The sequence below is a fragment of the Furipterus horrens genome, unplaced genomic scaffold (assembly GCF_987537825.1).
Source record: "Furipterus horrens unplaced genomic scaffold, mFurHor1.1.pri manual_scaffold_7, whole genome shotgun sequence".
In the NCBI taxonomy this organism is placed as follows: domain Eukaryota; kingdom Metazoa; phylum Chordata; class Mammalia; order Chiroptera; family Furipteridae; genus Furipterus; species Furipterus horrens.
In genome coordinates this window covers 76,246,858-76,270,592 of record NW_028327177.1, presented here as the reverse complement: position 1 = coordinate 76,270,592, position 23,735 = coordinate 76,246,858, and the positions used below count along the sequence as shown (strand labels likewise).

The 23,735-nt window shown below is 42.4% G+C and overlaps 1 pseudogene; it reads left to right on the top strand.

The window, feature by feature from the left end:
- Positions 1 to 16,681: 16,681 nt before the first annotated feature.
- Positions 16,682 to 18,147, top strand: LOC150004667 (uncharacterized; annotated as a pseudogene).
- The last annotated feature ends 5,588 nt before the right edge of the window (positions 18,148 to 23,735 follow it).

The following is a 23,735-nucleotide window of genomic DNA, read 5'->3' as shown; positions in this document are numbered from 1 at the left end:
GCCTATATATCTACCCATTCCACCATCCAACCATCCATCCATCCACTCACTCTTTGTCACGTGTCTGACAGAAGTGGCATTGCACACAGAGTGTCACATATGGATAATTCCAAGCCATGGCCCTGGCTCCCACATATCTACACATCAACCTGCTTATCTATTCATCCACCCACCAATTTACCCATTTCTCCTTCTATTCACCAACCTACCCACCCATCCATCCATCCATCCACCTATTCATCTACTCATCTATCCACCTACCCATCCATTTACTCATCCATCCATCCATCATCCTTCTACTCACCCATTTACCTACCCATCTATTCATCCATTCATCCACCCATCCATCCTTTTATCTATTTACCCATTCATCCATCTCTACACCAACCTACATATCTACCCATTCCACCATCTAACCATTCATCCATCCACCTATCAACTTAATCCATTCCATCCATCTACCAGTCAACCCACCCATTCATCCAGCCAGGCAATAGACAGTTAATGAGCACCTACTAGACATTTTTGTATTCATTAATTTACCCAGCAAGCATTTATTAGCAGCTACTGTTAATTTATTCATCCAACTCACCAGCTTTTATAGAGAACTTAACTACTCATTCATTTATTCAGCAATGAGGACCTATTGTTTATGCATTTACTTAATAATAATAAGACAACAATCATTTATTCATTCATTCAACAAACACTTGAGCAACCCTTATTCAGTTGTCATCCAGAAAGCTAGCATTTATTGAGCACTTACTAATGCCAGATACTGTTCCAGACAGTTGGGATACTGTGAAGACAGACCTATCGACAAATAACTGTTCTGCAAGGGTGCCAATGTATTGATAGACATACAAGGAATGTAGGGGTCTCCAAGAAGGTGTACAAAATCTAGTCTGGAAGCTTTAGAGAAAGCATCCTGATCAAGTGTCCTGGTAAGTTTGAAATTCAGACCATCTTAAATCCCACTTTTGTTTTCTAGCTCTGGGACTGGGGTTGTGACTTGCGATCTGAATGTCAGTTTTTTCACTGTAGGACAGAAGTAATAACAGTGTTTACCATGTAGAATTGTGAAGAGGGAAGCATATGTGGTTACTGATCAGTAAGTGGTCACTCATACTACTTATACTTAAAGCACAAGTGAGCAGTGGAAGGCCGGGCACCCCAGGCAGCAAGCCCTAGAATGAAGGCCCAGAGCCCAGAAAGTCTTGTTGGGTGTAGGGCCAAGGCATTGGAGACCAAAAGTGATTTCGGATTACTGCAAGAAGTGGTGAGAGAAGAAAAGGAAGGAGAGGAAAGGGCTGGGGAAAAATCCAGGCCACAGCATCTAAGACAGAGGTTCTCCAAGTTTGTTTTCCTGATTGCTGCCTCAGCATCATGTAGAAACTAGATAGAAGTGCAAATTCTTGGGCCTATCCCAGACCTACAGGGTGAGAAACTCTAGGACTGGGACACAAGCCTTCCAGGTGACTGTGATGTACTCAAATTTGGGGTCCTTAGACTGGTCTAGGGGGGCTGGAGTTATCTCATATTGGGGGGAGGAGAGCACAGAGGACCCTAGCAGTTTCTGTGGGGGAGTGTTTTGTCAACAGATTTGCTTCCCTTACCAAATAATAAAATACCTTTGGTTTCAAGCTGTTGACAATAGGAACAAGAGGCAGTGAATGTCAGTAACTGAGAGGAAACCCATCACTCCTGCTGACAAAGCAAACCCTTGCCAGCTCCCAGGTGAAGGGATATGGGCAAGGGTCCAGAAGTGAGAAAGCTCTTGCCTTGGAGTCCCTTTACTCCTGAAAGCAAGGAGTAGCTTCTGGTTCAGACCCACGAGGACCAGGACATGGGTCTTCCAGTTCTGGGACCCTGCCTCCCCATGCCCACACCCTCCACCTGTCACAAGCAGGATGTCACAGAAAACAATGTGCCTTTTGAAAGCCACCCCACTGCATTGGCGGCAGCCAGGCAGCAGGCATCACAATGACTCTCATTTCCTAGGAAACCGGTAGTCACACTTATACCTTTGCTGGGAGCCTCTGCATTTGGAGCTATCATGTGACTCCGGAGGTTATTTTTATCCTCCCTCTGCCCTGTGTTGTAGGAAGAATGATTTGAGGAAAATACTAAGCTCATTAAAAGCCTGGAGGATTGGGAGGGGAGGAGGGCCGATGGATCAGGGAGGCTGCAGCCTCTGAGATTGCAGTCAAGCTGAGCAGCAGCACAGAGGTAATGACAGCTGGGATCCGGCTTTCCTTGGGGTCCGTACCCTTGGGAGGTGGGGCACAAAGAGAAACAACTCCAGTACCTGGTATTGTTGGTATGTACTACTGTGCCAGCATTTTATCTGCATTATTTTATTTTTTTTTAATAAATTTTTTAAAGATTTTTTTTTTTTAATTTATTTTCAGAGAGAGGGGAAGGGAGGGAGAGAGGGAGAAGAACATCTATGTGCAGGAGAAACATCAGTCGGCTGCCTCTCACATTCCGCCAACTGGGGACCTGGCCTGCAACCCAGGCATGCGCCCTGACCTGGCCAGGAATCGAACCAGTGATCTTTCAGTTCACAAGCCAGTGGCTCAGTGTTCACAGCCACACCAGCCAGGGCTTTGCCTGCATTATTTTATTTCAACACCTACCTCATCTTGCAGGTAGGAAAACTGAAGCTCAAAAGGCTTAAAGAAGTCATTGAAGGTCATTAGCTTGGAGTCTGGTGAAGGTACCAAAGTTTTACCACCTTGAAGCTGCCTTTTGGGGATATTGATTTTTGGCTGTTTATTAAGACACAAGATTCAGAACTTTCAATCTTCCCCCGGCCCCCAGCCCCCAAGAGATTCAGACAGAGAAACCTGCTTTAGGAAGGGAAAGTTGGCTTAATCACCTTAAGAATCTTTTCCCTAGATTTAGTTAGGAAGACTCCAGAACTGTTAGCCAGATCTGCCTGTTGTATTGCCTCTGAGTCACCTAGCAAGGATTTTCTTGCCCTGTGTGTTCCTCTCTTCCTCAAGTATCTTTAAATCGCCCATTCTCACTTCTGAAATCTAATGCCCTGTGCTTCCTTCCCCCTTTGTTCAAAATGTCTTTTTTTTTAAATTATTTATTTGTTTATTTTTAGAGAGAGGGGAAAGGAGAACGAGAGGGAGAGAAACATCACTGTGTGGTTGCCTCTCACTCGCGCCCCCAACTGGGGACCTGACGTGCAACCTAGTCATGTGCCCTGACTGGGAATCGAACCAGCAACACTTGGCTTGCACAAAGTGTCTTATATATTCAATATTGCCTCCCTATCTTTGAGAATTTTCATGAATTTATACATGACTATGTGAATTCACATATGCATCTAAGCTTTGATTTTCTTCTGTTAATCTGTCTCTGTTGATTTATTGTTAAAAGTATTAATATTTTTTAGCCCCCACACTGTGAATCCAGTATTTGAATCCAGTATCCCAACCCAGTCCACCTGACCCTGGGGCTTGCCCATTACTCATTCTGCAAAGGAGAACCTCATCTGTACCCCCTTGCTGTTTAAAACAGAACAGAGCTTGGAACAGAACTACCAGGCTGTTCAGTTATGAGGGGCTCGATTGACTGCCACCAAAAAGCATAACTCCCGATACCAGTTTGGTGAAAAGGAAAGGAATTGTTTATTTAAAGGTTATACACGTTTAAATTAACGGCCAAATTCTGCCATTAAGTATCACTTCCTTTAAAACGCCCACAAGCGTACAGTCCTGCCTCCCCTCTTGCCAAATCAGGCCAGTTTCAGAACAGAAAAGTCAGAGGGACTGTTTCCCTCCAGGAAAATAGAAGTCTGTGGCTTCATATTTCCCAGCCACAGTTCAGCTCTCCCAGCAGCTCCCATTCATCCGTGCCTGACTGGGGAGGTTCTGCCCATGTCGTGGTGTTTTCCAGCTCTGAATCCAGAACCACGCAGCAGCTTCTTACACACCAGGCTTCCTGGCGGGCTGGTGGGGTCCTCTACATCCTTTCAAACCATGTGGCTCCACTCCCCAAATGGCTGCCACCTTATTTTTAAAACCCTGACCGCAGCCTGTGACACAGTCTCTGTGGTGACCGGTCCTGGCCACTCACAGAATCTCGTGCAGGCCCAGTAAGCTTTTTCATCACCATTCTATGGTCAAAGTCCTTCCCATCTCCTTGGCACTGTGGAACACCCATAGTCATTTGCATAACTAAGAAACTAGATATCTTTCAGGAAAATGGCAGTGCTCCACTGACTCCCATCCCCCAAACTCTGAGGCTTCTGTCTACTCTCTTATAGGCTGACTTGAAGGGCATGTGACACCAAAAGTCACACAGGGTCTGCACTTGGAAGGACCCGTGTGCTCAGTTTAATGTTCTGTTGTCTCCATCTTGAAACTCTCAATCATTATTGAATAGGGGCCTTGTATTTTCATTTTGCAATGAATCCAGCAAATTATGTAGCTGGCCAGCTGGAGAATTCTTCTACCCTCTTTTCAATCTCCTCTGATTTGCATGCTGAACTAATTTCTCAATTTATTTTCCTTCCTCCTATTCAGAATAAAGGAAGACTTTCTTTCTCTTGTGTCCTGATGAAGATCCAGATTCTGAAGTCTCTCACCCAGACATGGGTTCTAACCCCAGCTCTGAGACTTATTAGCTTCGTGATCCAGGAATCTGCTTCTTCTTTCGGAGCCTCACTTTTCTCATATAGGAAATGAAGACAAAAGTAGTTCTTACCTCATTGCATTGCTGTGCAGATAAAATACAATTTTTTGAAAAAGAACTTTAAGTTTTATTTTTTATTACACTTTACATTTAATATTATTTTGTATTAGTTTCAGGTATATAGCATAGTGGTTAGACACTTATATACTTTATAAAGTGTTCCCCCCAATATTTCCAGTACCCACTTGGCAGCAAGCACAGTTATTACAATATTATTGACTATATTCCCTATACTGTACTTTATATCCCTGTCATCTTTATTATTTTTAAGTATATTTTATTGATTATGTTGTTACAGTTGTCCCAATTTCCTTTACATTTGCTCCCTTCCACCAAGTACCCCTCTTCTCTCCAGCAATTTCACCCTCCTTAGTTCATGTCCATGGGTTGTGCATGTAAGTTCTTTAGCTTCACCCTTTCCTATATTATTCTTAACTTCCCCCTGTCTATTTTGTACCTACCAATTATGCTTCTTAATCCTGGCATCATTTCTGCATTTCTCCCACTTCCCCCTCCCAGCTTATAACCTTCCAAATGATCCCCACACTTATGATTCTGTTTTTATTCTGGTTGTTTGCTTAATTGTTTTTTGTGTTTGTGTGTTTGTTTTGTTTTGTTTTTTACGTTCTGTTGTTTATAGTTGTGAGTTTGTTGTCATTTTACTATTCATTGTTTTGATCTTTTTTTTCTTAAATAAGTCCCTTTAACATTTCATATAATAATGGCTTGGTGATGATGAACTCCTTTAGCTTTACCTTGTCTGCCCTTCCATTCTAAATGATAGCTTTGCTGGATAGAGTAATCTTGGTTGTAGGTTCTTGCTTTTCATCACTTTGAATATTTCTTGCCAGCCCCTTCTTGCCTGCAAAGTTTTTGTTGTTTTTTTTTTTGAGAAATGACCTGACAGTCTTATAGGAATTCGTTTGTAGGTAACTCTCTTTTTCTCTTGCTGTTTTTAAGATTCTCTCTTTATCTTTAATCTTCAGCATTTTAATTATGATGTGTCTTAATGTGGTCTTCTTTGGGTCTAGCTTGTTTGGGACTCTGTGTGCTTCCTGGACTTGTATGTTTAATTCCTTCACTAAATTAAAAAAGTTTTCTTTTATTATTTTTTCACCTAAATTTTCAATTTCATGCTCTTCCTCTTCTCCTTCTCACATGCTTATGATTCAGATGTTGGTGCATTTAAAGTTGTCCCAGAGGTTCCTAAGCCTCTTCTAATTTTCTTCAATTCTCGTTTCTCCATTCTGTTTATTTTTCCTTATGTTCCAAGTCATTGATTTGAACCCTGGTTTCCTTCCTTTAACCATTGATTTTGTGTGTATTTGCCTTTGTTCCACTTATCATAGCCTTCCCTTCTGTGTTTGTTGTACTCAAGCATATCTGTCAAGTCTGTGAACATCTTCATCACCAGTATTTTGAACTCTGTATCTATTAGGTTGGCTAACTCCTTGTCACTTAGTTCTCCCACTGAAACCATGATTTGTTCCCTTTTGACCATACTTCTCTGTCACTTCAACTTAACAGACTCCTGTGTTTGCCTCTGTGTCTTAGAGCTGTCATGCCTGTTACATTGTAAGGGGCAAGCCTTAGGTATTTTTCAGTACTGGGCAACCCGTTTCACCACGTTATGGTGCTGTATGTGGAGGAGGGGCCTGGGAGGAAACAATGCCAGTTTCTTAGCACTGGTCCCTTTTCCATTCACTCTCCCACTTCCTGTATGGGACTGGCACCTCTCTAGCTGTTTCCTTGACCATGGTTCCCAGAATGTGTGAGTCTGCAGACGTTCTAGGACCATGGGGGCCTTCTAAACAAATGGACTGTACTGAGAGACCAGCAGTTTCTTCTCCACCCCAACCCTCACTGGTTAGCACAGTCAGAAGCAATAAGGCTTTATTTTCCCCAGCACTGGATGTGTGATCAGCACTGTCTGGTCTGGTGCTGGGAGGTCTCCCCAAGTGCCCCTCCTTACTTTTTTTTTACTGTGTGACTGTGCTTTTCATCAGCTGGCCACAGCAATTGTCACCATCACTGGCACCACTGACTCTACATCTCGTCTTCTCCACCATGACTCTGCCCCTCCTACTTGTCTGGATCCTTGTTGGACTTCCATACAGCTCAATCTTCTGGTACTTCTGGTTGTCTCCAGTTTTGAGGTAGTTTTATCTCTTCTTATTTGTGGGGGGAGATGCAGCATGTCTACCTATGCCTCCATCTTGGCTGGAAGTCCCCCTGAAATACAATATTTTTGTGGCCAGTACTCAGCACGGTGCCCAGCATGTGGTAGATTCCCAATCAAGGCTACTTATCATTGATGTGAGTAAAGATAACAATTGTTTTGTGGGTCTGCCCCAATGTACACAGACTTTTCCTTCCTACTCAACATTTTTTTAAGTTCACCAGAGTGTGTCACATGGGCTTATGAATCTCCTGTCTTCAGAATCCCATGAATATCCTCTCCTTTACAACTACTCCAAAAATGTTTACAGGAGTCTCTTAGGGTATCCTCAGCTGTGTTCCCAATGCCAAGATAGCTGAGCAGACCCCAACATCTAAGCCAATAGCCTGTGTAAATCTCAAGGTCCTCCAAAGCTCAAATCCTCCCGATGGGGGAACTCAAGAGTTGGAAAATTTTAGTTTTAGGTAATAGTTAATAAACTTAATAGTTAATGCATGTAAAAAGCTATTGTTTTAGGAACTGAAGGTACACTCTAACTCCAGGAGACCACAAGCAATTTGACTTTTGTGCACCAAAAGAGCTCATAAGCAATCAAGATGGTATCTAAGATCACGGAGAAAAAATATGGCAGCAGAGCAGGTAGCAGTGTTGTCTGCTTGCTCCCATTGTGGAAGGACTTGGAGTACAAACATGGAGAGGAGTGAGTGAGTGCAGATTTCAGATAGGGCGAACAGGGATGGGAGTGTGGGAGCAGCGTGAAAGAGGGCAGAAACCTCAGCCCACACACTCCAAGCAGAGTCGCTGGGCTCCCCAGCCCAGCACCTCTGCTGCACCCCACCAAAAAGGGACAGCTGCTGACCAGCTCAATAGTGGGGATCTACTTGGAAACTTCCTCCTGCCATAGGTGCCCTGACCAGCAAATTTCCAGATGGAGTCATCGAGAAGGTTTGGTTGAAACAACCAGAGGTGTGGGAAGACAGAAAACAGCCCAGACTGTGAGAAACTGTGTGAACTGAGTCTTGGTGGGGACCACCTGGGGTGGGAACCCTGCACCCGGGGCACTTGCATCAAGGTTCCACCAAACAAAAACACAGAACTGAGTTGCAGAGAGGAGCCCACCTGGGAAAGCTGAAGCAAAACCCTAGACTTGGTGGGGACCCTGGGCAGGCAACCCTGTGCCCGGAGGTGCTCACACCAAGGTTCCACCAAACAAAAATATAGAACTGAGCCGTGGAGAGGGGCCCATATGAGAAAGCTACAGCAGAACCCCAGACTCGGTAGGGACCCCAGGCAGGCAACTCTGTACACTCAGGCACACAACAAGGCTCTGCCAAGCAGGGATGCAGGTCAGTGCTGCAGCTTAGAGGCAACAAAGAGACTTTTTTGGAGGAGGAGCAGAGACAGGAACCAAGGCTGGGCAGGAACTATGGGCATATGCGTTGACTTGCCAGCAGAGGAGCATTGCTAGACAAGCATGAGGAATGCTGGAGGGTGCCACAGGACCAGTGCAGGAGACTCAACTCAGTGTGGCTCATAGCAAAGAGCTGTGGCAGGCTCATGAGTGAGAGAACAGCAGCCTCAGAATCCAGCTAGATCTCCTCACAGCCAGCCAGTCAGAAAAAAAGATTTGAAACCCATGGAATTTTGACCAGGGGCGGATCCAGAAAAAGAAGACAGCGCCCAAAGCATCTCCACAAGAGAACTCAAGACATGGTGGACAGAGTGACCCTCAACCAACTAACCAGAGGGAAGGTTCCACCAAAGAGTAACTGAAATACAACCAGACAGCTTAAACAAATGGTATAAAGGGCACCCCAAGAGCATCAAGTTCAGGAGATCAAAGAGACTGCACCACTGAATCCTCCAGGTCTCCTATACAGAATCTCGTGCCACAAATCAAAGCAGACAAATATAAGAAACAAAAAAAAAGAACCAAGAAGAGGCATCCAACATGGGAAGACACAGAAACAACTTCCCAATGAAACAAAGAAAGGAATCCACTAGATGAAACAGAGGTAAGCAAATTAGCAGACATGGAGTTCAAGAGAACAGTTTTAAGGAAGCTCAATGAACTTGACAAATCAGAGAAAACTACAACAAACTCCAGGGGAACTACAAAGGACTCCAGTGAAACTACAAAGAACTCCAAGGAAGCTACAAGAAACTTACAGAGAACTACACCAGCATAAAAAAGGACATAGAACTATCAATAAGCACCAGGAAGAAGTGAATAATACAATTTCTGAGCTGCATAACACAGTAGAAGTAATCAAAAGCAGGCTAAATGAAGCAGAGGATTGGGTCAGTGAGTTAGAGAACAACGTAGAAAAATATTCCCAGACAATACAAAAAATTGAAAAAGAATAAATAGTGTTTAAGAGAACTGCAGGACGAAATGAAACTAAACAATATTCATATTGTAGGGATAAAAGAAGGAGAAAAAGAAGAACAAGGGATAGAAAACCTGATCAAAAAAGTAATGACAGAAATTTTCCTAACTTGATGAGAGAAAATGTCATACAAATCCAGGCAGAGCAGAAGGTCCCAATGAAGATGAACCCAAAAAGGCCCACTCCAAGGCACATCATAATTAAAATGGCAACATTCAAAGACAAAGGGAATCCTAAAGGCTGCAAGAGAAAAACAACAAAGAACATACAAGGGAGCTCAAATAAGGCTATCATCAGATTTCTCAGCAGAAACACTACAAGCCAGAAGGGAATGGCAAAAAATATTCCAAACAATGAAAAACAAAGGCCTACAATCAAGACTACTCTACCCAGCAAGGCTTTCTCTCCAAATGGAAGGTGAAATAAGGAGTTTCCCAGACAAAGGAAGACTAAAAGAATGCATCTCCACCAAACCAGCATTGCAAGACATGGTAAAGGGAATGCTTTAAAAAAAGAAGAAAAAGACAGAGGGAGAGAAACACAGGTACAAAGGGAAATGAATAAATACCTGTCAATAATAACCTTAAATGTAAATGGATTAAATGCTCCAATCAAAAGACACAGAGTAGTGGAATGAATATGAAAACATGAACCACATATATGCTATCTACAAGAGACACACCTCAAAACAAAAGATCTACACAGACTGAAAGTGAAAAAGTATTCCAAGCAAATGGACATCAAAAAAAAAAAAAAAGAAAAGAAAAATAAAAGCAGGTGTAGCAATACTTATATCAGACAAAACAGATTTCACAGGAAATGCCATAAAAAGAGACAAAGAAGGACACTTTATAATACTTAAGGGAACAATCTATCAAGAAGATGTAACCCTGGTAAACATATATGCACCCAACATAGGCACACCCAAATATATAAGGAAAATATTGGAAAAGTTTAAGAAGGATATTAACAGCAACACACTCATAATAGAAAACTATAACACCCCATTATCAACAATGGACAGATCTCCAAAGCAAAGAAACAGCAAGGATATTGAGGCATTGAACAACACTCCAGATCAAATGGACTTAATTGATATATATAAAACTTTTCACCCCAAAGAACCAAAATATACATTCTTTTCAAGTGCACATGGAACATTCTCAAAGATAGACTACACGATAAGACACAAAAAAAGCCTCAACAAACTCAAGAAAATTGAAACTATATCAAACATCTTCCCAGATCACAATACCTTGAAACTAGAATTCAACCTCAAGGAAAAAACTCAAAGACATTCAAACTAATGGAGAATGAATAACATGACATTAAATAATGAATGGGTTAACAATGACATCAAAGAGAAATCAAGAAGTTTCTGGAAACTAATGATAATAAACATACAACAGCCCAAAATTTATGTAACATAGCAAAAGCAGTCCTGAGAGGAAAGTTCATAGCAATACAGGTCTACCTGAAAAGGGTAGAAAAATCTCAAATAAAAAATCTAATCTTACTGCTACAAGAACTACAACAAAAACAAACAAAGACCTGAGCAAGTAGAAGAAAGGATATCATCAAGATCAGACCAGAATTAAATGACATAGAGACTAAACAAACAATTCAAAAGATCAACAGAAGTAGGAGTTGGTTCTTTGAAAACATAAACAAAATTGACAAGCCTTTAGCCAGGGTCACCAAAAACAAAAAAAGAAAGACAGGATCCAAATAAACAAATCAGAAACAAAAGAGGAGAAATCATGACCAATATCACAGAAATACAAAAAATTGTAAGAAATTACTACAAACAACTGTATGGCAAGAAACTTTACAACATAGATGAAATGGACAAATTTCTGCAAACATATAATCTTTCAAAACTGAATCAAGAAGAAGAAGAAAGCCTGAACAGACCAATAACAACTAGTGAAATTGAAGCAGTAATCAAAACACTCTCAGCACACAAAAGCCCTGGACCGGATGGCTTCACAGGTGAATTTTACAAAACATTTATGGAAGAACTAACTCCTATCCTTCTCAGATTATTCAAAAAAATTCAAGAAGATGGGAAGACTCCCAAACTTGTTCTATGAAGCCAGTATTATCCTAATTCCAAAACCAGGTCAAGACACAACAAAGAAAGAAAACTACAGGCCAATATCACTCATGGACATAGATGCTAAAATCATCAACAAAATATTGGCAAACCGGACCTAGCAACACATTAAAAAGATCATACACCATGATCAAGTGGGATTCATCCCAGGAATGCAAGGATGGTTCAATATTTGCAAATCAATAAATGTTATACACCACATAAATAAACTAAAAACAAAAACCACATGATCATATACATAGACGTTGAAAAAGCATTTGATAAAGTACAACACTCATTTATGATCAAAACACTCAGCAAAATGGTAATAGAAGGAGCATACCTGAACACAATAAAACTATATATGAGAAACCTGAAACCAACATCATACTCAATGGACAAAAACTGAAAGCATTTCCCCTTAAATCAAGAGCAAGACAGGATGTCCACTCTCTACACTCCTATTCAAATAGTGTTGGAAGTTTTAGCCACAGCAACTAGATAAGAAAAAGAAAAAAAAGGTATCCAAATTGGAAAAGAGGAAGTAAAGCTGTCATTACTTGCAGATCACATGACAGTGTACATAGAAAACCCTATAGACTCCACTAAAAATCTACGCAACATAATAAGTGAATTTGGAAAAATAGCAAGGTATAAAGTCAAAATTCAGAAATCAAAGGTATTTCTGTACACCAACAATAAAATGTCAGAGATAGAAACTAAAAAAAAAAAAAAAAAAAAAAAATTCCATTTACTATAGTAACAAGAAAAATAAAGTACCTAGGAATAAACTTAACCAAAGAGATAAAAGACCTGTACTCTGAAAACTACATAACACTGAAGAAAGAAATTAAGGAAGATACAAATAAATGGAAGCATATACCATGTTCATGAATTGGAAGAATCAACATCATTAAAATGGCCATACTACCCAAAGCAATTTACAGATTCAATGCAACCCCTATTAAAATACCAGTGACATATTTCACAGACCTAGAACAAATACTTCACAAATTTATATGGAACCAAAAAAGACCCTGAATATCCACAGAAATCTTGAGGCAGAAAAACACAGTAGGAGGAATCACAATACCTGACATCAAACTATACTACAAAGCCACTGTAATCAAAATAGCCTGGTACTGGCATAAGAACAGATGTATAGATCAATGGAACAGAATAGAGAGCCCAGAAATAAAACCCAGTCTATATGGTCAATTCATATTTGACAAAACGAGAAGGAACTAAAAATGGAGTGAGAAGAGCCTCTTCAAAAAATGAAACTAGACCACCAACTTATCCCACACACTAGAATAAATTCAACATGAATCAGACTTAAATGTAAGCCGTGACACCATAAAAGTCCTAGAGGAAAACATAGGCAGGAAAATTTCAGATATCCCACGTAGCAATATTTTCACTCATACATCTCCTAAGGCAAGGGAAATACAGGAATGAATAAACAAATGGGACTATATCAAACTAAAGAGTTTCTGCCCAACAAAAGAAAACATCAGCAAGATGAAAAGGGAACCAACCATGTGGGAAAACATATTGTCTGATACCTCAGACAAGAGACTGATCTCCAAAATACATAAGGAACTTACATGTCTCAACACCAAGAAGACTGACAGCCCAATTAAAAAATAGGCAAGGGACCTGAACAAACACTTCTCCAAGGAAGAAATACAGAGGGTTCATAGGCATATGAAAGAATGCTTGACATCACTAGCCATCAGAGAGATGCAAATAAAAACCACAATGAGATACCACTTTATACCATTCAGAATGAACATCATCAACAAACAACAAGTGCTGGTGAGGATGTGAATTTCCTCAAAAAACTAAAAATGGAACTGCCTTTTGAACCAGCTATTCCACTGCTAGGATTATACCTGAATAATCCTGAAACTCCAATTCCAGAGAACTTATGCACCATTATGTTCATAGCAGCACTGTTTACAATAGCCAAGTGCTGGAAACAGCCTAAGTGTCCATCTGTAGGTGAGTGGATTAAAAAACTGTGGTACATTTACACAATGGAATACTATGCAGCAGAGAGAAAGTAGGAACTTCTGCCATTTTCGACAACATGAATGGAACTAGAGGGAATTATGCTTAGCGAAATAAGCCAGGTAATGAAAGAGAAATACCATATGATATAACCTAATACAGGAAACTATGAACAACAGAAACTGAGGGTCCCTGAGGTGGGCATTTGTAGATTCCCTAACAGCTACCAAGTGATTTCACTTGGGTACTCTCCTCCTCTGACTGGTGAAACCTTCCGTCGTTTTCACTTTTGATTGGATCACTGTGTTTCATAGTTCAGGTTACAATTCTTGGTCATGACTTAGATAATCAAGAATTAAGGTGCCTTCTGGTTTACAGGGCGCTGTCTGATAAAAAGGTGTATTCTGGTTTAATTACGGTACCTTCTGGTACCTTAAGGTACGATCTTACAGAGCCCTGTCTGGTAGAATGGCTGGGGGGTACCTCAGTTCCAGGAAACAGCCCTTTGGGACAACTTTTGGCGTATGGTCAACCTATGCTTATAAACCTATGACTAAAAAAAATATGCTTTTTATTGCAATAATGTTTGGCTTATGTATTATATAATGTAGACTCAGGAGAGCGCTGGCTGTTGAATTACTGTGTTATATTGCAATTAGCATCGTTTGTCAAAGATCAGAGAAGTGGGACAAAATGCCTTAGAAACTTTCATGAGTTTACATAAACAGGATGCAGGATTAAAAGGAAATAATGGTGCAGAGAAAAGGGAATTTGCCTGTGAAAGATAGAAGCTCAGAGGAGAGGGACCAGGAAAATCTAGATATGGCTGCTGTGAGCATGGTCAGGGTTCTGGCCCCTCTAGCCCTGAGGGATTTTCCTCCTTACTCAGCTGGGGAAGCTGGAGGAGGTGAACCTGAACTGGTCTTTCTGTCTTGAACAGATCAAGGAACCAAATTTGGCATAGGACAAGCCCATCCTAGGGCAGGGCAATACCCTTTGCAAAAACTTCCAGTGGGAGTAGGGCCTGAGGGCCAGCCCAGTGGATATTATTGGGCACATACTCTGTTTTTTACATCAGATCTGTTAAACTAGAAAAGCTCTAAAGGACCAGAATATAGCATTTTAGAATGAACAAAGGAGTACACTTAGGCTTTGGAGTCCCTGAAGGTACACCTGGCTTCTGCACCAGTCTTGGGGCTTCCAAACCTACTAAATTCCTTTTCAATTATACATTCATGAAAGGTAGGGCTTTGTTGTAGGGGTTTTCAACCCAATTGCTTAGTGACATTGCTCAACCCATTGCGTACTTGTCAAGGAAACTAGATCACACTATCTAGGGGTGATCACCCTGCTTGAGAGCTGTGGCAGCCATCTGTGAGCTTTTATAGGAAGCTGAAAAGTTTTTCGTGCGACAGTTTTTCTTGGGACAGCCTATCACCATTTATGCACCCCACCAAGTGTTGAGCCTGCTGAAGCAAAAGAAAAATTAGTGGCTCACTGCTGGAAGAATGGGCAGGTACCAGGCAATTCTTCTTGACAATCCCAATGTCTCCCTCAAAACTGTAAATAAGTTAAATCTTGCCTCTCTGCTCTCTGAGCCTGACATGACTGCACTAATACATGACTGTGTTAAGATAATTGATGACATTTATTCTAGCAGAATTGATTTACAGAGCCATCCTCTAGAAGAAGCAGCCTGGATTCTATATGCAGATGGAAGCAGTTATATAAGCAACAGAAACAGAAAGGCTGGTTATGCAGTTGTGACTCTTGAAGAAGTACTGGAGACCTCTGCCCAGAAAGTTGAACTGATTGCATTGACAAGAGCACTGGAATTGATGCACAAAAAAAGAATGAATGTATATACCTACTGAAGGTAAGCTTTCCCAATTTTGCATACACATGGTTCCATCTGGAAGGAGAGAAGACTATTAACCTCCAATAAAAAGGAAATTAGGCATGCAGCAGAAATTTTAAAACTGTTACAAGCTGCCCAGGTACCTTTACAGGTGGCAAGTATACACTGCCCCAGGTGTCAGAAAGAAGACACCGAAGTGGCTAAAGAAAACAATCTGGCCTATTGAACAGTGAAAGAGGCTGCTAAAGGAATGTTTATAATGCCTTTGGTACCTATTCTAGACTTGCGCAATTTGAACCTGAATATTCAACTGCACACTTAGAAAAAGCTAAGAGTTGGGGTTTTGATAAAGAGGGTCCTGATAGTGAATGGAGAAAGAGTAAGAAAGGAGTTATACTGCTTCCTGAACATTTAGTAGAGCCAGTCATGAAGCATTTGCAGGAGACCGCTCACTATGTAAGGGACTTGTTAACCATGTATATTGAACTGTGGCTCATTAGTCCTGGAATTTCTAAAGCCATAAGGAAAACATAAGCTAGATGTGTTGGGTGCCAGAAGAAAAACCTCAAGACAGATCATCATAAAAGAAAGAAGGGAAACAATACCAAGGGCAGTGTTCACTTGCAGATGGGCAAATACACTTTACCCAGATGCCAAGGGTCTGAAGGTGAAAATATTTGTTAGTTTTTGTTGATACCTTTTCAGGATAGGTAGGAGCCTATCCTACTAGAACTAAAAAATCCTTGGAGGTAGCAAAGGCCTTACTTAAGGAAATAATCCCTCGTTTTTGTCTCCCTGGGAGCATACAGAGTGATAATGGACCTGCTTTTGTTTCAGAAATTACACAGAAGTTTAGTAAATTTTTAGGAATCAATTGGAGACTCCACATGGCATGGAGACCTCAGGTTTCTGGGAAGGTAGAGATGATGAATCATACCTTGAAGAAAAACATAGCCAAACTGTGTCAAGAAACTCACCTACGTTGGGATCAAGTTTTACTTATTGCCCTGCTCAGGATAAGGGTGGCTCCTCGAAGTGGAATTCAATTGAGTCCTTATGAAGTTGTGCATGGGCTACGAAACCTGTGGGAGATATGTATGTAGATCAAGAGGCAAAGGCAAAAATATGTGTACTACTTTTAAGTCAGACCTTAGCTGTAATTAATGACCTTGCTTGTATTAGAGACCTCCCCCTAACAAGTTTGCTACATTCTTTGAGCCTGAAGATAAGGTGCTACACAAGACCTGGAAGACAGGATCTCCAGAGAACCAATTAGAAGAAAATGGACTGGACCTGGGGATGTACTTCTTGCCACCCCAACTGTGGTGAAATTGGCAGGAATAAAACCTTGGATTCATCACCACAGTAAAGAAAGCACTGTAGGAACAATAGACCACTGAACCACAAGGAGACCTGAAAGTCATTTTTTGAAAACAATGACTTATGTTCTTTTCATTACATTTTGTTTGGCCTCATGTTATGGGGAACTTATTCCTTTCAAACAAAATAAAAATATTTGGATATATTTAGCAAAACATGTTCTAAACATCTCTGAGTTTTGTCTTGCAGGAGGAACTTATGTTGAACAAACTTTTACTTCATGTCTTATAGGTGTTTGTATTCCCCTGGAGGTCCTGGCTGGTTTGGCTCAGTGGATTGAGCGTCGGCCTGCGAGCTAAGTGTCGCTGGTTCGATCTTCCAGTCAGGGCACATCAGAGAAGGAAAACTCTGACTCCAAAAAACCTCCGCTGCCTTGCGGCATACCTCTTCTGGGGAAAGGCTAAGGGAGTAAACCCCGACAGAAAATCCGGAGCCGGAGTCCCTAAGGCGGTTTGACGTTGTAGTCAACACCGGCAACTCCTGCGGCGCACCTGAAGCCAAGCTGTATTGACTCCGTCTTTCCCTTGGACCCTTCAGCTGCGAAGAGAGGGGGGGTCTGCTGCATGGGCAACAGCAGACCCTCCATATCACCCTGCCCAGGCTCTGTAGCTTCAGCTTCACTGGAGAGGACACTCCAGCGTCATCGCAAGATGTCGATTCAACACGGGAGGAGACAGATACCGTGTCACTCCCGAGTCCGACTGCACAGCCATTCTTGGCGGTGCAGATAGACTCTTAAGAAGCTACACCATCGTCTCTCGAGACGGACGGCTGCCGACGATTCCCCTGGAAAGCCTCTGAAATTATACTTCATTTAAGCATATCAGTAAGAAAATGACATACTCTGATATTTATAATTGGGGACCTGTGGTAACTCTAAAGGACAGGGAAATGTTTTCCTTTAAAGTCACTAATGTAGCTCCAGGTAGAAAGTGTGTAACTTTTGTTAACCACACTAAGAACTGTTCTGTGCTTTCAGCAGATGTGAAGATGAATTGTACCACCACCACTAATGTATCTTACACCTTTGGTCACATCAGATTGCTTGCAGGATGATTTCTAATATGTGGGAGGACTGTTTATTCTTACATTCCAGCTAACATTTCCAGGTGACCATGCTTTCTGGGAAGACTGAAGGTGTTTATGCCTCAGAAGCCCCATCCCACCTGGGCTTAATGGGAACTCTACCTTGCACCTGATTATAACAGTGATTTGCACCTTTTTAGCCCTATTGAATATGTTTAGACTATATGCGTGTAGAAATAAGTAGATTAGCCTGTGCTATGGCAAAAGCTTTGACTGTCACCTCACAAGCCATTAGTGCCATTAGTTAAGAACTAGGACAAGTTAGAGAAGCAATATTAGAGAACTGTGTGGTAAAGTAAGTAAATAAAGTAGTATCCAATAAAAAACAGAGAGGGATTCTTTGGTATTGATTTGTCTAAACTAACGTCCCAGCTGCCTAGTTATTATTGGTCTTCAAGAGGCATTTGTTGTTTTTATTTTTTTCATCTTTTTCTAGTATCACAGCTTATTTTTGCATATAATGTGTCCCCTTATATGGATCTGCAATTAAGTGTATTCCTAATCTACTACCAGAAGGTCTAATGCTAAGATATATGCCCAACAGCAAAATGATTACTTCCACCTGAAACTGATCTCATAGAAATAAGACAGTTTAAACTAGTGTTAGGTAGAATAGATAGCAAACCGAGGCAGGGAGGAGGAGGGAGATGTGTCTCACCACTAACTCAGCAGTCCTGAGCCTGCTCAGATAATATTGCCAGATGTTACAACATCACAAGAAAACACCAAGCTAGCACAGGAGGAGGGCAGTCCTTGAAATTCTATGTATTGTCTCCATTATCTGGAAAAGAAAGCCTTTGAAACTGCTTTCATCCCAGGGCCTGAAAGGCCAGAAAGGGCACACAGAGCCCAAAGGAAGAAGCCCATTAACACCTTTGGGTATTCAGGCCCCCTCAAAGCTGTCACCACCTTTATCTGTCAATCAATATGTAACTTCTTCACCTCATCCCACCAACTATATAAGTCCTCAGAACAAAGGGCCTAGCGTGCGCTTGCCATCCCCGCCTTTGGCTGCCCTGACCCTGCTTTGCCTATGTCTTTCACCCTCACCTTAGCTAGGCACGTTCTCTCCATGAGAACAGACACTACCAATAAACCCTGCTTATATCCTAATAGATTTGCTGATCTGTAATTCTTTAGTTCATCAAAAAGAAGAACCAACTTTCTCCTGTAACATTGAAAGCAGGGGAAGTATGAGGGAACTCAAGAGTTGGAAAATTTTAGTTTTAGGCAATAATTAATAAGCTTAGTAGTTAATGTATGTAAAAAGGTATTGTTTCAGGGACTGAAGGTATGGCCCAGCCTAATTCCAAGAGACCACAAACAATTTGACCTTTGTGCTACAGAAGAGCCCATAAGCAATCAAGATGGTATCTGAGCCATTGTGTTCCAGGGAGAGACATCCCCCTGTGCAGGACACGGATAAAGATTAATCACTGTCTCTGCTTATTGGTTCTCATAGTGACAGGAAGCACAAATACCAACTGCTCCAGTTTCACTCCCAGAACATAAATCCCAAGAGCCAGATTCCAAGCTAAAGTGAGGGGACATTCTTCACCTTCTGTGATCATTTGTCACATGCATCTATATCTAGTGTGGCACTCACATCAGCCCTGTGAAATAGTTATGAAGAACTGGTCCTATTTTACAGGTACAGAAAAATGAGCTTGGAAAGACTAACTTGTCCACGGTTACGGCCAGAAAGTGGTACAACCAGGGTTAGAACCCAAGCCTGACAAGTGTAGTATGAAGTCAGGTCCCATCCTCTACTAAGCATGCACTACAACCCTCCTCCACAAGACTCAGAGCCAAATTGGGGTTGCAGATAGGGGCAGGGTGGGCAAACAGGACAATGGAACACCCAATTTCCTGACACCCATGCAGAGAACCTTCTTCCCACCTTTAGCAAAAAATGTTTTAAATGCCCTCGTGCAAACCAGCTCCTCCCAGACCTACCAGCCAGCACCTACTCTTCAGAATCACAGGATGCCCTGCTAAAGAGGTTTTGGGGAGAAACAGCTGGAAAAGGTACTGGTGAGAGGAGATCCATCATTCTGTGGGAACAAGATGGGCCCATCTGAGTGTAGGGGCAGGCAGAGGACCACAGGGAGACCATAAAGAGAATCATATTTTGCTTTTGAAGAACACCCAGCATCAGAGAGCCCTCAGAACCCAAAATGAATTGTTGGTGCCTTGCCAAAAGTCCTGCTCTTTGACACCCAAAAGCTTCTTAGGCAGACACCTGGGGCTGTCTGTCCAGGGCAGTCCATTTGGCCATGCAGAGAACCTGCAGTAATGCCCTCCATGAGCAGCCTCAGCAATGACAGATGGGAGGTGGGGATCAAATACAGCTTCCTCATACTTCAAGTGAGACAATTTTAAGGCATGTTCCACACTGTCTCCCAGGGGATTTAATGGCATTGAGTCCCAAATGCCGAAGTAGTAACCTGATCATTAATATACCCTGTCTCAGCTGCTTTTTCTTCCCTGTCTCATTTCCCCCACACCCCTACCAGGCTTTCCTGGGGTGCCCTTAAATCCCGGCCTCAGATTTTGCTTCTAAAGGAACCCAGACTAATACAGAAAACACTCGTTCATTTATCCATCCATTCATTCACATATGTTACAGGTCCTCTTTGCATTTATGCCATTGGACGAGCATAGGAAGTGATTTCCTGTGAGAAATGCTCACAATAAAACACCAGGATACAGGACTTAAGCAGTAGATGAGGCATAGTTTATTCCCAGGTCTGCAGAGCTGGACACACAGCCATATCAGGGACATGCATGTGTGTCTGGAAGAAGACAAGCAAACTGGTTTTATACTAATGCAAGTAGCCCCCTGTTTTCCCCTTCCTTTTTCTCCTCCATTTTTCCATGCTAGATACTCCAGAGTTACAATCTAATGCAATTAATTAAATTAACTGACGGTAGTAAATAACTAAGGGTGATCTGGTTATAGGTCTGTCTCCAGCTCACCTTTGAAGTTTCCCTGACTTGTTCCCTGGGCTGTCTTAGCTACATTTTCCCATTTCCCTGTGTTTGGTGAATATCTCCCCTCTTTGATCTCAGCTATCCTTTGATCTCAGAGGTATTTGTGCTGAGCTGCGGCATGTCCCCTTCCTGACTTGTCAGTGTGCTAATACTGTTAACTCTGGCTCAGAGACCCCCTAATTCAATATTACATTTGTCCTTTGCTGCTAATTATTTCCTACTGGTTTGAGAGTCACCAGTTTCTTTGTCCCTTGCATTTCCTGTGGGCCTTAGAAAACGGGAATTATCATTCAGTCAACAAATATTCATGGAGTACCTCCGTGGTCTCGGCCTCATATCTGGGGTCTGGGAGGCGATGGATATGATGAACAGACACATTTTGCCAAGTGTGCCTAGTGTACCAGGCCCTGCCAACGTGTCCCATGCACCAGGCCCTGTACTCCACATGCATTCTCTTCTTTCATACAATGATCTAGTAAAGTAGTTGTTATTAGACTTCTTTTTCGGATAGGAAATTGAACCCTCAGTAAGGTTAAGGGTTTTTCTAAGGTGACACAAGAAAGCAGCACCTATGGGAATCTTGAGTCTGCTGAACCTTGACCTGGGCTCCAAGCTTCCCATTGCCCACCAGGCTCCCCTCACCACCCAAACAGCTATTGTCATCTTTTCCAACAGCTATACACAGATTTGGCTATCAGTGGAGGAGCTTAGACAACAAGAACTGAGGCCCAATAAGTCAAATACTCACTCCTCTCTTTACATGCTCTGTGACTTTGGACAAATCAGTTCACCTCTCTGAACCCTAGACTCTTCATCTCTAAAATGAGGTGGCGGTAAGGGTTAGCTCTTTGTTCTCTGATTATGAACTGATGTCCTGTGACTACCAGAATCAGAATTTGGACTGCATTTGTCGGCCTCCAAACCCTGTATCTAAAAATACTGACACCCCCCCTCCCCCGCCAACACACACACACACACACACACACACACAGTTACCTACATATCCCTCCAGATAAAGTTGTTGATAAAAGGTCATTTCCAATTGCGTTTCCAGAAGTACCTGGAAAACAGTTTACTGAATCTAGATGCTTTTACCATGGAAATAGTGTTCTCAGTCCGTGCCTAAAGCTGGTTCAGAGAACCACACCTGCCTCACCCTACCAGCTGGCCCCTCTTGCATGAGAAAAGACTGAGGGATAAAAGGTAGAATTCACAAGGCCAAGAACACCTTAAGCCCCAAGATTGGGGGCCATGAAAGGTATGTAGGAGTGGGGTAGGCAGAAGCAGGAAGAAGCTTCTGGATGGCAGTGGCAGGTGATGTTTGTCTGCGATCTGGAAGGCTCTAGAGGCAAAGAGAGTCTGACTCTGCCACTGTCTAGCTGGATAGCCTTGGGAAAGTTACCTCTCAGAACCTCAATTTCCTTATCTGTGAAATGGATAATGATAGCATCAGCATTTGGAGATATTTGTGTATAAAGTTCTCAGCTCACTGCTGGCCAAGTGGTAATTCTTGATTGATAGAGCAATAGGCAAATTATACTTTCCAAACATAACCACAACTCTCTTTCCAGTTTGTGTATGCTTCTTACACTATGACACTCCTCCCTTGAAGAGGCAGAGTATGTCCCCTCCCCTGAAATTTGGGTAGGCTTCATTGGAAATGATACTATATAACTTTTATAAGGCAATGCACCTTCCACCTGGTTCTCTTGGGACCTTGTATTGGAATCCAGCCATCATGCTATGTCAAGCAGACCCATGGAAAGACTCACAGGAAGAACCTAGGTCCTTGGCCCAAAGCCCTGGCTGAGCTCCCAGCTGACAGGTAGCACCTCCTTGATGGCCATATAAATGGTTGTGTTGACTCATCCTTCAGCTACAGTCTCAGTTTTTGTCATGTGAAACTGAGAAAATCTCTCCCCACTAAACTCTGCCCAAATTGCAGATTTATGAGCAAAATACATGATGGTTGTTATTTTAAGCCACTGAGCTTGACAGTGCTTTGTTTACAGCAGTAGACTGATTCAGAGAGGTTAAGGCACTTGCCCAAGGTCTCACAGCTGGTCAGTAGAACCCAGCCTCAAACCAAAGTCCCAACATCCTGGGGCAATTAGTTCTCCTTTTCACAATCCTCATTTAACAGATGAAACAGGGCTCAAAGAAATAAAGTAACACATTCAAGGTCACAGAGTAGTGTTTGTGGGTTGAATTGTGTTTCTCCAAAAAGATATATTGAAGTCACACCCCCAGTACTTCAGAATATGACCTTATTTGGAAATGGGGTAGTTACAGGTGCAATCATTTTAAAATGAGGTCATTAGGGTCCACCCTATGATTGGTGTCCTTATAAGAAGGGGAAATTTAGGCACAGAGACATTACACAAAGAGAAGACAATGTGATGCAAAGGTATAGAGAGAATGCTGACTCGTCGTCGGCAGCCGTCCGTCTCGAGAGACGATGGCGTAGCTTCCTGAGAGTCTATCTGCACCGCCGAGAATGGCTGTGCAGTCCGATTCGGGAGTGACAATCCCTGCCACACTTGGTACAGGTGAAGGCAGATGGCTGTTGTTGCTGCTGCTGACGCTGCTTCCGCCTCGATCTTTTCTGGACCGCCTCCTCGTTGCGTGCAGCCTCCGCGCGTGACGTACCTTGCCTGACCGCGAGCCTCCAGGCTAGGCGGTCTCTGCTTGAACTTCCCATGTGTTGAGATTGATGGAGCATTGTGTCATGTCCTTTTTGCAGATGTCTTTGAACCGCAGTTTTGGGCGCCCTGTCATCCTCTTGCCTTCTGCTAGCTCGCCGTAGAGGAGGTCTTTGGGGATACGGCCTGCATCCATTCTTTTGACATGGCCGAGCCACCTGAGGCGTCTCTCGCTAAGAACTGCATGCAAACTGCTCATATTGGCTCGCTTCAGCACCTCGGTGTTGGGGACCTTATCCTGCCAGGCGACATGCAGGACGCGTCGCAGGCACCTCATGTGGAAGCTGTTGAGTTTCCTTTCGTGCCTTGCGTAGGTGGTCCACGTCTC